Below are 13,885 nucleotides of genomic sequence, written 5' to 3' on the forward strand. Positions count from 1 at the left end.
CGAAAAAAAAAAACTCAATATTCATTCGGGAGTGAGTAAAATGGAAATTATGGTTGATTTTTGAGTGAAAATTTTTTCGCGAATACAATACTTCTTTTTTGTTAAAAGAAGTAAAAACATATGATTTGAAACCATAAATACAATAAAAATGTAACTTGCTCTTTCAAAAAGTTTGCGACGAAGATGAATTTTTGAATTTCTATCAAATCACATTGAAATTCAATAAAGTTTAACGATAGCATAAAATCAAGCATTTTTCCAGTATCTAAGAACTTAAATGACAAAGCAGCTTAAAGTATAACGGATGTACAAAAATTATAAAAAATAATTTTAAGAAGAAAACTTTTCGCATTCGCACATTCAGATTAAACGGTAGAGGAAAAGGTGTAAAAAGGAGCACAGGTGTGAATATGGGCATCCATTTTTAGCGACTACACTGTTAAAAAAAATCCTGAAATTTTACGGTAAAAGTTACTGGCATCCATGTTGCCAGTAACTTTTACCGTAAAATCCTATTTTGCTGTAAAAGTTTACCGTAGAATAAACGAGTGCTTAAAAACGCAAAATGAGAGCAGAAGGTTCGATCTCGGGACTTTTGGGTTGGCTGGCGGCTGTGCTGCCCACCATACGAGTTGGTTCACAGCGAGTGAATAGAAATAATGTGTTTTTTGTTCCGCACTGTAAGTCACGTGTTGTATCGATTGGCGCTGCAATCGTTTGTTTTTTCGGTACAATTTACTGTAATTGTTTCCGCATTGTAAACACTCCATTTAACAGTAACATTTACCGTAAAAATTTCCTGAATCTTTAACAGTGTAGAGTAGGTGTTGATGACTGTCGGCGAAGGCTGTATATGGTGCTACTTGCAAGATAGCAGAGAGCAGTTGGAAACATTCTTTCAAGTAGTATGGAGGATGCGTGTTTTATTGTACGTATTGGTGTTTTTTTAGACTGCAAACTTTTAAGATATGTGTGAAATTGTTTTCTTTTCATGTTCTTATGCTTAGTTAAAAACAATTTCACAATAATACCCGGAAAGCCGAGATCTTAACCCGTAATTGGGGAGGTGAAAAAAATAGGACGTAACAGGGGACGTGAGGTCTCAGAGACCGCTCTATTTGCAAGTTTTTGAAAAAACGTGTAATTATAATATATCCCTCTAATTTCCTACATATGTTCTTTGAATTTTTATTAGCAAGGTAAAAAAAATACTTTTGTATTTTTTATCGAAATATACCTTTTCCGAGGAAATTTTGCTAAGAGTCTTAAGATTTTTCGAGAAAATCATATTCTGTAGTAAATAACTATCTACTCGTAATAAAAACGAATATATTATTTATTAATGATTTCATTTTAGTTCTTTAATATATACAGAACATTTTTTATACCAGGAAATTTGTTATATTACGCTGCGGGAATTTTTTGACAGCCCTTTAACTGTTATAACTTTAACCCCGTATTTTGGGGAATAATTCAGCCTTCATTGTCCCTAGGAACATCATTGCGAAACGTTTATGAACATTTCAAACAACTCTCAACCTCATCCAAAATATTTTGCATCTCTTCCACATAACGCGGATAAGATTAAATGAAACTATATCCGCGGTTTCTAACGTTAAGAGCCATGTCTACTTCTGCCGAAATTTGTAACACTGAAGTGCAGGTGCGGTCTCACAGACCGCTTCTAAGAATGCAATGAAATTTTAACCAGATGCACTTCCCTAAAGATATTGATACGCAAGGTGGGCGTTCAATGTTACAAAATAAAAAAGCTATCGGCAAAAACCATTCAATCGGACTGAAAATAAAATAGGGGTGATCGGATGAGCTTTTGAGCGGTTTGTAAGACTGCACCTCCTCTGTTAAGGGTTAAGTTACTTTTTGAAACACACCTTTAGTCACGCACGCTTTTACGTTACATGTAACGGTGGCTATCTTTCTTAAATGTAAGAGGGTGTCAAAAATGGGGTTGTTTCCTTCAGTCAAAAGTACTACTTTTAGTCAATGAAATTGATAGAATAAGCAAAAAAGAAAAAAAAAAAAAAAAACATGGACCCAGAAAATACTTTTATTTTCCCAACAGTTATTTTTTAATTGATTTTTTAAAATGTCCGATTTTTCAAACAAGGCGTGGTCTTTATGACGTCACAAATGATGTACTTTGGCATCTGTCTGCTGCCATTCCACGTTATGATAATCAAGAAACGAATTAAATATTTCGCTCTACGCTTGCTATCAACCATATCGTTGCTAATCCACGGGAGTAAAGATGCGAATTAAATACTTTGCTTTACGCTTTGGCATCAGTGGATTGCATTTCATCATTTCTGATGTCATCGGCAGAAGCATAAAGAATAAAAACGCACCGATTAAAGTAATTTTTTAAAAATATTAAACTTAATCGAATTATTTAAAGAATGGTCAGACCCTATGTTTTTAAGCATGCTCTTTCAGAAAAAAATACTTTTAAAATTTTGGAAACAATTCCATTATTCTCCTTTTTTTTGTCTTTTACACACACACACACACACACACACATATATATATATATATATATATATATATGTAAAAGAGAGAAACTACTATACAAAATGATAATGAATTTATTTATTACATTAGAAAAAACTACTTGCAGAAATCACAAACATAATTGGATCTTTCAGTCGTCAGGAACTTTCCAACATGAAAGAGGCAAGTTGCATCATTTAAGAAATATATTATTTACTGCGGCATATGATTTTTCTCAAAAAATCTTATGTTTCCAGCGAAATTTCCTCAGAAAATGTATATTTCAATAAAAATATTTTTTCACTAATTTTCCTATTTTTTTTCACTAATAAAAGTCTAAATAACGTCTGAGAGAAATTTCAGAAATGTATTTTAATTATGTACATGATTTAAAAAAAAAAAAAAACAGAGCGGTCTCTGAGATCTTACGTCCCCTGTTATGTCCTTCTTTCTCACCTCCCCTGTTATGGGTTAAACTAAAACAATGACTTACTCAAAACACTTAATTAAAACACAAACATTTACGTGTGGAAAAAGCTAGCCTAGACGAGACTAGTTCACACGACGAGCAAGCAATCAGCACTGAACGAAAATACTCTGTACCCTGCTCTGTACCTATTGATACATAAAAGTTAATTGTTAGTTTTAATTGTTTGATTAAACAATTAAAAAAATAATTGCAATTATTTTAATTGTGAAAAACGATTAACGTACATTAATCCAATTAAATTAATGGCAAAGTACAATTAATAGTTTAATTGCAATTAATTTAATTGCAATTGATTTAATTGCAATTACTTTTTTAATCAATTAACAGGGCAATTTAAAAAATATTTGACTAATGCCCAACACTGCTACCAAGGAGCTCGCTCGGAGTGCTCTGCAGGGGGAAATGTTGTGGCCATCCATGAAGGTGAGATCTCCGCAAAGGGTGCAGTTTGGAGTCGCATATACACCAATTTTAAACAGATGTCCAGCCAGGCAATCATGTTGTACACAAAGGCTAAACATGGCAACCGCCTCACGGCGCGGGGGGGGGGGGCAATCACGTATGATTGATCTTTCCAGTAATTTCCAATATTTGGAGCTAGTTTGTGACTTCAGTTCCTCCTAATGTTGCGAGGAAAACGAGTTATGGATGAGTCTTTTCATGGTGTGGAATGGAATGCTGCAGCTAGATATTTTAAATGCAATAATAAAAATGTTTATTCAGTCATGGGCAGGTAACGGAATTTTTATTATTATTTATCTATTTATTCATTTTGCGTTTTTGTCATGCATTGTACGAGGTATACCCACAAAGTAAGTTCCGTTTGGTAATAAAGAAAGAAATATCATATACGGATACAGGAAAACTATTTATTGCTTAAAAACCTATAGCTCTTTAACTACTTTTCTACATAGCTCCTGATCTGTAATAGGATGGCACAAGTTGTTGTATGCTTCCTCATAGAAGGTTGCTGCTTGCATTTTCAACCATATGGTAAGTTATTCTTTCAGCTCTTCATCGTTGTTGCCCACCAAGGAAAGTTTTCAGGTGCAAGCAGAGGTGGAAATATCTAGGAGCGAGGTCAGAGCAATAAGAAGGATAGTCAAACACGTCCTAGTATTTTTAAACTAGTACGGTGTCGGAACTTCCACTTTCAGTGATGCTAAAGGGATGCAAGTTCGTTCACGAAGATCATACTTTGTTACCATTAATGAAATCGATACTTACACCCTCACGATTCCCTTCCGAAAATTTTCGTGTTGCGGGCATGGCATTCGAGTTAGCTCTAAAATTCGTTACTCGTGTCAAAATCGCGCTATAGCCCTTTCGCGTAAATCGAATAGCGTTGTAATGTGAGTCCATTGTATACTCAAATATTCAGTTGTAAACTGATTGTAAAAAGGATAGAAATAGTTGCTATAAAATTTCAAAATATTGTCAAGAACTTTACTCCTCTCTCACAGAAAGCTCGAAAAATAGTTACTCATCTCGATACAAAGGACAACATGAACACCGTTACTGCATTTTGAAAAATCCACAGTATTAAATGCAATTGGTTTCAGACGAACTTCAACTTATCGCAGTTCCAACTATAGCCAGGATTTGCTAAAACATCATTCTTAGTCAATACTGATGTAAATAGAACTTTCTCTTCTTCACGGCTCACATCTTCTACTCCAGCTCTCGTGATGTCTTCAGTTCACTTCACATTTAATTTAAGCTATGTTCGTCTAAACTTGGAAATCAGACTTTTCCGAACTCCTCTTTCGCTTTTCCAGAATAATTTTTTTTTCTGCCTATCCGAATTCCTAAGTCTTGGATCTTTTTCCAGTTGCAATAAATTACAGTAAGCCGTTTGAACTACCAGTTAAGCCTATTTTATATTTTCCTCACTCTAATATTCTATGCTCTATATTTTTCAATTTTATCTTTGTTATGTTCTTAAAACTATCAGAAAGAAAAACTAAAAGAAAAGAAGAAAAGAATGGAACCCGCGATACATAGGTTATCTGTCATCAAAAAGTAAAATTTAAAAAAAAAGAAAAAGCATGTTAGTACGACATTTATCAAAGTAAGTAAATTTGTGTAAGATCACAAATTAAATTTAAGTATTAAAAAATAAATATATCAGCAAAATATCGGGAAGGGTGGCGCAAAGCGGGTAGGCCTTCGTATGTCCCCCCATATTGTTGGCGATGCATACGTATGTCGTGTTTACATGAACACCTCCAAGTTTTAATCAGTCCCAGCGAAGTAGCAGTGAAGCGGCATGGCGCAACCAGGCTTTAAAATAAAACAATGATACATTTCTTTAAAAAAATGAAGTTTTGTAACTTGTGATTAGTCGAAAACCAGCTTATTTTTTGATTGTCAATAACATTACGTTATTCTGACACTATCCACTTACAGACTACGATAGTCATTTCGTTTGTTTCTTTTTTAAATTTAAGGTTATAATTATTGAAATAAAAAACGTGCCTTCGGGCAAAGCGGGTATAGGATTTTAATTTCTTAACTCGTAGATTTTCCATTTCAATGGGATAAGTATAACTTTAAAAAGTTTTTTTTTTTAGGATGGCAATTAATTAGATATTAATTTAATCAATTATTTCTTTACGTTTTATAAACAAATGTGCTGACATTATATTTGATAAGTACAAATTTATATATATATATATATATATATATATATTATGATGACAGATAGCTAGTCAATTATTTCAATCATTTATAACTTCATATTTGGTTAGCAAATATACCAAATCACAATTAGTTAAGCTTACCCGCTTTGGGATACCTGGTAGGGCAAAGCGGGTTTTTTCAATGTTTGTAAAGTTTGATAATAAATAAATATTGGGCGTGAAATTATAAAAACTGCACTTTTTATTTTGAAATTTAAGAACCCTTCTATTAAAAAAAAAACGAAATTGATGCGATAGAAATTCAAAAACTACAACTTTCGAGGCCTCTTCGAAAACCTACCCGCTTTAGGCCACCCACCCCTATTTTTTGTTAGAAATAGTTCATTTTCAAATTAGTTTAAAATTTGAGTAGGGGGGGATTGCCGTTAATGAGACATATAACACTTTTAACCTTTTTTAGGAAGTAGTTCAGACTCAAATTTTATATTGACGGTAGGAATAATTACTCAGTACATTTGTCCTTTAACAAAAATGTTCGCTTTTATGTTAACTGTATTGAATAAAGAATAAAAATTGAAAGGAAATATTTTAGCATATGGTTCATTTATGGGAACCAGTTGCAATGGATGGACCACATTCTCAAATAAGAAAATGAAACCGTGAAATATAAATAGTTATCACAGAAGTTAATCAAACACTACAAATAATAGTCAGTTATTCAAAAAGAGAAAATTGGTTTCTTAAAATTATTTTTTATCACAGGAAAGACATAGAAACCTCTCCGTACTCACACAACACAGCTGTTTTCACCTCACCTCGCTCACCACTTGATATTTTCTAACATGTGACTTACTCTTTTTAGCTGAAATTTCATGGGGCCTCTTTTGAACAAATGGGAGTCCTGTTTCATCCAAGTTCAAAAACTTTGATCCACAAAAATTCTAACGACGACAAGAATTTTTTTATAGCACATTGCATGCCTTCAGTTATTTACAAGCTTTATTTCACTTATTTTGGTATTTTTCTCGAACAACAAACGTACTTGAAACTATATTAAAATTTACTTTAACAAATACTGAATCGACAGGACAAGTTTTTAAGTTAAAAATAAAAAAACTGAGGGGACTTTCCAAAACTTTTTTAAAAAATATTTTTTCAGCGTTACCACACTTATTTAAAAAGATTGATCACTCATTAAAGATAATTGAAATGAAACTTTAATATTATTTCTAAGATTCCATGAATGTACCACTTTGTTAACTGGTTCATTTATAGAAACACCTAGGTGTTCAATGATTGCAACTGCGTCTTTTGAATGTTCTCATAGTTGTCACTGCTGTAACGAGTCATGATGAAACTTTGAATCTGAGGAATTGTACTTGAAAAAGCACCCATTCAAATCAATGTCTCCCTTTAGTTGTTCAGTAATATTCAAAGCATGTAAAAGCAAAATGTAAATGTTAATCATTAGTAAGTGAACGGTAGAAATCTTTTTTGGACGCTTAATAAAATGATGTATTGATTCAATGGACCTGCGAAGTTGCATCATTTAAGAAATATTTGTTATATATATATATATATATATATATATATATATATATATATATATATATATTATATATATATATATATAATATATATATTAATATATATATATATATATATATATATATATATATATATATAAATATATATATATATACTATATATATATATATATATATATATATATATATATATATATATATATATATATATATATATATATATATATATATATATATGCAACTCGCCTCTTTCGTGTTGGAAAGTTCCTGACGACTGAAAGATTCAATTATGTTTGTGATTTCTGCAAGTAGTTTTTTCTAATGTAATAAATAAATTCATTATCATTTTGTATAGTTTTATCCAGTTTTTAAATTATTTTTGGTGATTTTTTTGAAGAGGTCCTATAATTACACTCCATTTTTCTTGGATTTTTTTCTAAAGCTTTTTATCAGTCGTCATTTATGAACAGAAATTATTGATATTAATCAGTGTTTTATCTTCTTGCATTTCGATGCTCGTTATAGTTGTTAATGGAAGACAAAAATCTAGAATTTTTTGAATTGAAAGTAATTTTAAGTCAAAGAACAAAAGATGGTGCTCAAAAGAAAGCTCATTCACTATCAAAATATTTTTCAAAGCATGTTTTTCAAAACATACTGCGTACTCAGTAACTTCTTGCAAAACATTGAAAATTATCATTTTGCTTACGAGGCTGCACCTTGAACTAACGGTAGAAACTCTAACGATTATCTCTACAAGCGTTCGCGTTATGTAACAGAACCGTGCCAAAATGGAGAAAATAATACATGCAGAGATTGCGCATTTGTTCCATTTCTCTCTGCTTAAAAAAAAACAATTGTGTCGCATATTTTAAATTTTCTCTGCTGAAAATTAGCTGTTTAACATATAAATAGATACATTTTTGGATGATTTTTCAAAACATAGGGAAAGGTTGCTGTCAATGAGCCGGTTCCATGAATAGACCGCGAACATATTTTCCCCGCCAGATCTTTCTCAGGCACGAAATCTGTTTTTGAGTCTTCTTTTGTCTCAAAAGAGTCCAATGCAAAATCGTCAAGGAGCTTGAATCAATACATCATTTTATTAAGCGTCCAAAAAAGATTTCTACCGTTCACTTACTAATGATAACCATTTACATTTTGCTTTTACATGCTTTGAATATTACTGAACAACTAAAGGGAGACATTGATTTGAATGGGTGCTTTTTCAAGTACAATTCCTCAGATTCAAAGTTTCATCATGACTCGTTACAGCAGTGACAACTATGAGAACATTCAAAAGACGCAGTTGCAATCATTGAACACCTAGGTGTTTCTATAAATGAACCAGTTAACAAAGTGGTACATTCATGGAATCTTAGAAATAATATTAAAGTTTCATTTCAATTATCTTTAATGAGTGATCAATCTTTTTAAATAAGTGTGGTAACGCTGAAAAAATATTTTTTAAAAAAGTTTTGGAAAGTCCCCTCAGTTTTTTTATTTTTAACTTAAAAACTTGTCCTGTCGATTCAGTATTTGTTAAAGTAAATTTTAATATAGTTTCAAGTACGTTTGTTGTTCGAGAAAAATACCAAAATAAGTGAAATAAAGCTTGTAAATAACTGAGGGCATGCAATGTGCTATAAAAAAATTCTTGTCGTCGTTAGAATTTTTGTGGATCAAAGTTTTTAAACTTGGATGAAACAGGACTCCCATTTGTTCAAAAGAGGCCCCATGAAATTTCAGCTAAAAAGAGTAAGTCACATGTTAGAAAATATCAAGTGGTGAGCGAGGTGAGGTGAAAACAGCTGTGTTGTGTGAGTCCGGAGAGGTTTCTATGTTTTTCCTGTGATAAAAAATAATTTTAAGAAACCAATTTTCTCTTTTTGAATAACTGACTATTATTTGTAGTGTTTGTTTAACTTCTGTGATAACTATTTATATTTCACGGTTTCATTTTCTTATTTGAGAATGTGGTCCATCCATAGCAACTGGTTCCCATAAATGAACCATATGCTAAAATATTTCCTTTCAATTTTTATTCTTTATTCAATACAGTTAACATAAAAGCGAACATTTTTGTTAAAGGACAAATGTACTGAGTAATTATTCCTACCGTCAATATAAAATTTGAGTCTGAACTTCTTCCAAAAAAAGGTTAAAAGTGTTATATGTCTCATTAACGGCAATCTCCCCCTACCCAAATTTTAAACTAATTTGAAAATGAACTATTTCTAACAAAGAGTAGGGGAGGGTGGCCTAAAGCGGGTAGGTTTTCGAACAGACCTCGAAAGTTGTAGTTTTTGAATTTCTATCGCATCAATTTCGTTTTTTTTTTAAATAGAAGGGTTCTTAAATTTCAAAATAAAAAGTGCAGTTTTTATAATTTCACGCCCAATATTTATTTATTATCAAACTTTACAAACATTGAAAAAACCCGCTTTGCCCTAATTAATTGCCATCCTAAAAAAAAAAAAAAACTTTTTAAAGTTATACTTATCCTATTGAAATGGAAAATCTACGAGTTAAGAAATTAAAATCCTATACCCGCTTTGCCCGAAGGCACGTTCTTTATTTCAATAATTATAACCTTAAATTTAAAAAAGAAACAAACGAAATGACTATCGTAGTCTGTAAGTGGATAGTGTCAGAATAACGTAATGTTATTGACAATCAAAAAAATAAGCTGGTTTTCGACTAATCACAAGTTACAAAACTTCATTTTTTTAAAGAAATGTATCATTGTTTTAATTTAAAGCCTATTTGCGCCATGCCGCTTCACTGCTACTTCGCTGGGACTGATTAAAACTTGGAAGTGTTCATGTAAACACGACATATGTATGCATCGCCAACAATATGGGGGGACATACGAAGGCCTACCCGCTTTGCGCCACCCTTCCCGATATTTTGCTGATATATTTATTTTTTAATATTTAAATTTAATTTGTGATCTTACACAAATTTACTTACTTTGATAAATGTCGTACTAACATGCTTTTTCTTTTTTTTTAAATTTTACTTTTTGATGACAGATAACCCATGTATCACGGGTTCCATTCTTTTCTTTTTTTCTTTTAGTTTTTCTTTCTGATAGTTTTAAGAACATAACAAAGAGAAAATTGAAAAATATAGAGCATAGAATATTAGAGTGAGGAAAATATAAAATACGCTTAACTGGTAGTTCAAACGGCTTACTGTAATTTATTGCAACTGGAAAAAGATCCAAGACTTAGGAATTCGGATAGGCAGAAAAAAAAAAATATTCTGGGAAAGCGAAAAAGGAGTTCGGAAAAGTCTGATTTCCAAGTTTAGACGAACATAGCTTAAATTAAATGTGAAGTGAACTGAAGACATCACGAGAGCTGGAGTAGAAGATATGAGCCGTGAAGAAGAGAAAGTTCTATTTGCATCAGTATTGACTAAGAATGATGTTTTAGCTAATCCTGGCTATAGTTGGAACTGCGATAAGTTGAAGTTCGTCTGAAACCAATTGCATTTAATACTGCGGGTTTTTCAAAATGCAGTAACGGTGTTCATGTTGTCTTTTGTATCAAGGTGAGTAACTATTTTTCGAGCTTTCTGTGAGAGAGGAGTAATGTTCTTGACAATATTTTGAAATTTTATAGTAACTATTTCTATCCTTTTTACAATCAGTTTCAAACTGAATATTTGAGTATACAATGGACTCACATTACAACGCGATTCGATTTACGCGAAAGGGCTATAGCGCGATTTTGACACGAGTAACGAATTTTAGAGCTAACTCGAATGCCATGCCCGCAACACGAAAATTTTCGGAAGGGAATCGTGAGGGTGTAAGTATCGATTTCGTTAATGGTAACAAAGTATGATCTTCGTGAACGAACTTGCATCCCTTTAGCATCACTGAAAGTGGAAGTTCCGACACCGTACTAGTCTAATAATACTAGGACGTGTTTGACCATCCTTCTTATAGCTCTGACCTAGCTCCTAGATATTTCCACCTCTACTTGCACCTGAAAACTTTCCTTGGTGGGCAACAACGATGAAGAGCTGAAAGAATAAGTTACCATATGGTTGAAAATGCAAGCAGCAACCTTCTATGAAGAAGGCATACAACAACTTGTGCCATCCTATTACAGATCAGGAGCTATGTAGAAAAGTAGTTAAAGAGTTATAGGTTTTTTAGCAATAAATAGTTTTCCTGTATCCGTATATGATATTTCTTTCTTTATTACCAAACGGAACTTACTTTGTGGGTATACCTCGTACAATGCATGACAAAAACGCAAAATGAATAAATAGATAAATAATAATAAAAATTCCGTTACCTGCCCATGACTGAATAAACATTTTTATTATTGCATTTAAAATATCTAGCAGCAGCATCCCATTCCACACCATGAAAAGACTCATCCATAACTCGTTTTCCTCGCAACATTAGGAGGAACTGAAGTCACAAACTAGCTCCAAATATTGGAAAGTACTGGAAAGATCAATCATACGTGATTGGCACACCCCCACGCCGTGAGGCGGTTGCCATGTTTAGCCTTTGTGTACAACGTGATTGCTTGGCTGGACATCTGTTTAAAATTGATGTATATGCGACTCCAAACTGCACCCTTTGCGGAGATCTCACCTTCATGGATGGCCACAACATTTCCCCCTGCAGTGCACTCCGAGCGAGCTCCTTGGTAGCAGTGTTGGGCATTAGTCAAATATTTTTTAAATTGCGTGTTAATTGATTAAAAAAGTAATTGCAATTAAATCAATTGCAATTAAATTAATTGCAATTAAACTATTAATTTTACTTTGCCATTAATTTAATTTGATAAATGTACGTTAATCGTTTTTCACAATTAAAAAAATTGGAATTATTTTTTTAATTGTTTATTCAAGCAATTAAAACTAACAATTAACTTTATGTATCAATAGGTACAGAGCAGGGTACAGAGTATTTTCGTTCAGTGCTGATTGCTTGTTCGTCGTGTGAACTAGTCTCCTCTAGGCTAGCTTTTTCCACACGTAAATGTTTGTGTTTTAATTAAGTGTTTTGAGTAAGTCATTGTTTTAGTTTAACCCATAACAGGGGAGGTGAGAAAGAAGGACATAACAGGGGACGTAAGGTCTCAGAGACCGCTCTGTTTTTTTTTTTTTAAATCATGTACATAATTAAAATACATTTCTGAAATTTCTCTCAGACGTTATTTAGACTTTTATTAGTAAAAAAAATAGGAAAAAAATGTTTTTGAATTTTTAATTGAAATATACATTTTCTGTGGAAATTTCGCTGGAAACATAAGATTTTTTGAGAAAAATCATATGCCGCAGTAAATAATTTATTGCTCGTAATAAAGTTACAGTTGAGCATTGATCTTTTATTAGTTGCTAACATGTGTATTTAAATAGATAATAATATGGTATCCGTCCAGTGTCCACGTCCCAGGTAGACCTGTCGCCTGTACAGTATATTATACAAAACCAGTAATTTTTTTAAGAGTACGTTTTAATTAAAATTCACAAAACAATTGGCAATTGTTAATTGTAGCAAACTTCAATTAACAATTAATTAATTGTTAAGTACAGTAAACTACAATTAACAATTAATTAATCGTTAATTGTGATTTTCCACGATTAAAATTGATCAATTGTTAGATATTGTGGTTACGTTTACCAATTAATCAATTGTTAATCTTTAATTGGTCATGCAATTAAAATTTGCCCAACTCTGCTTGGTAGAATGGTATTGGGAGAAAAGAAGCCGAATGAGACAATGCCCCCCCCCCCGCTCTTGTTCTTCGTTTTAGTTCTGTTTGTATTTTAATTTGTCAAGATCTCTGCCATTTGAAATAAATAAATAAATTACTGCATTTAATAAATTGTTCGATTTAAAAACTGTTATAGTTTAAAAAACAAAACTCTAGATTGTTTAAAAAATGTATGCATATTTGGAAACACATTGCATAGTACCGCAAGAAGTTTCAGTTTTAAGTCCAGTTAGATAGTAAACTTAAAATAAAAACAGAAACTTGAAGCAAAACAAAAAAATCTCAGCTTTGAACTTTTGTTAGTGTCATAAAAACCTCATTGTTTTTTCACTGTAAAATTTGTTCCACCTCAAATGTCTTTTTCATTATATGATTATTCATATTTGAGAAACACATTTTACAATTTTTTATAATTTCAATTTTAATTACATTGTTTTCTGATTCCTACTAAATGCATTAAAACCTAATGTTAATACTAATCTGTTTTGTAAATATGATACCATTAGAAAACCGCTTTTAAATAAACTAATCAATACTTTTCCTGATATTATGTACACATACAACTGTACGTGTGATAATTTAATAGAAAAACGCTCCTTCACTGAGAAGCCACACAATCATTTGTTATTGTTAAGGTATGCGTTTTTAGCCTATAGTTTTTTGTTTACCGAAAGAAATGAACAAAATGGACTGAACGATATTTTGTCCGCTTGCTTCTTCCGGGAAGGAAAAAAAACCGGACAATTGTTTTTTTTTTTTAAATTAAATACAGTATTCATAAACAAAAAAGAACAAAACACGTATGAAGAAATCCTATGATTATTTTTTGCTCTCCTTCTTGGCAGAATATGTATTATATTTCCTTTAAATATTTTTTTCTTTTCGAAAAAAATATTTTACATACCAAGATCTCCAACTCTTGATTGAAACTCAAGTAAATCTTCTAAA

Source organism: Uloborus diversus, chromosome 7 (genome assembly GCF_026930045.1).
Source record: "Uloborus diversus isolate 005 chromosome 7, Udiv.v.3.1, whole genome shotgun sequence".
NCBI lineage: Eukaryota > Metazoa > Arthropoda > Arachnida > Araneae > Uloboridae > Uloborus > Uloborus diversus.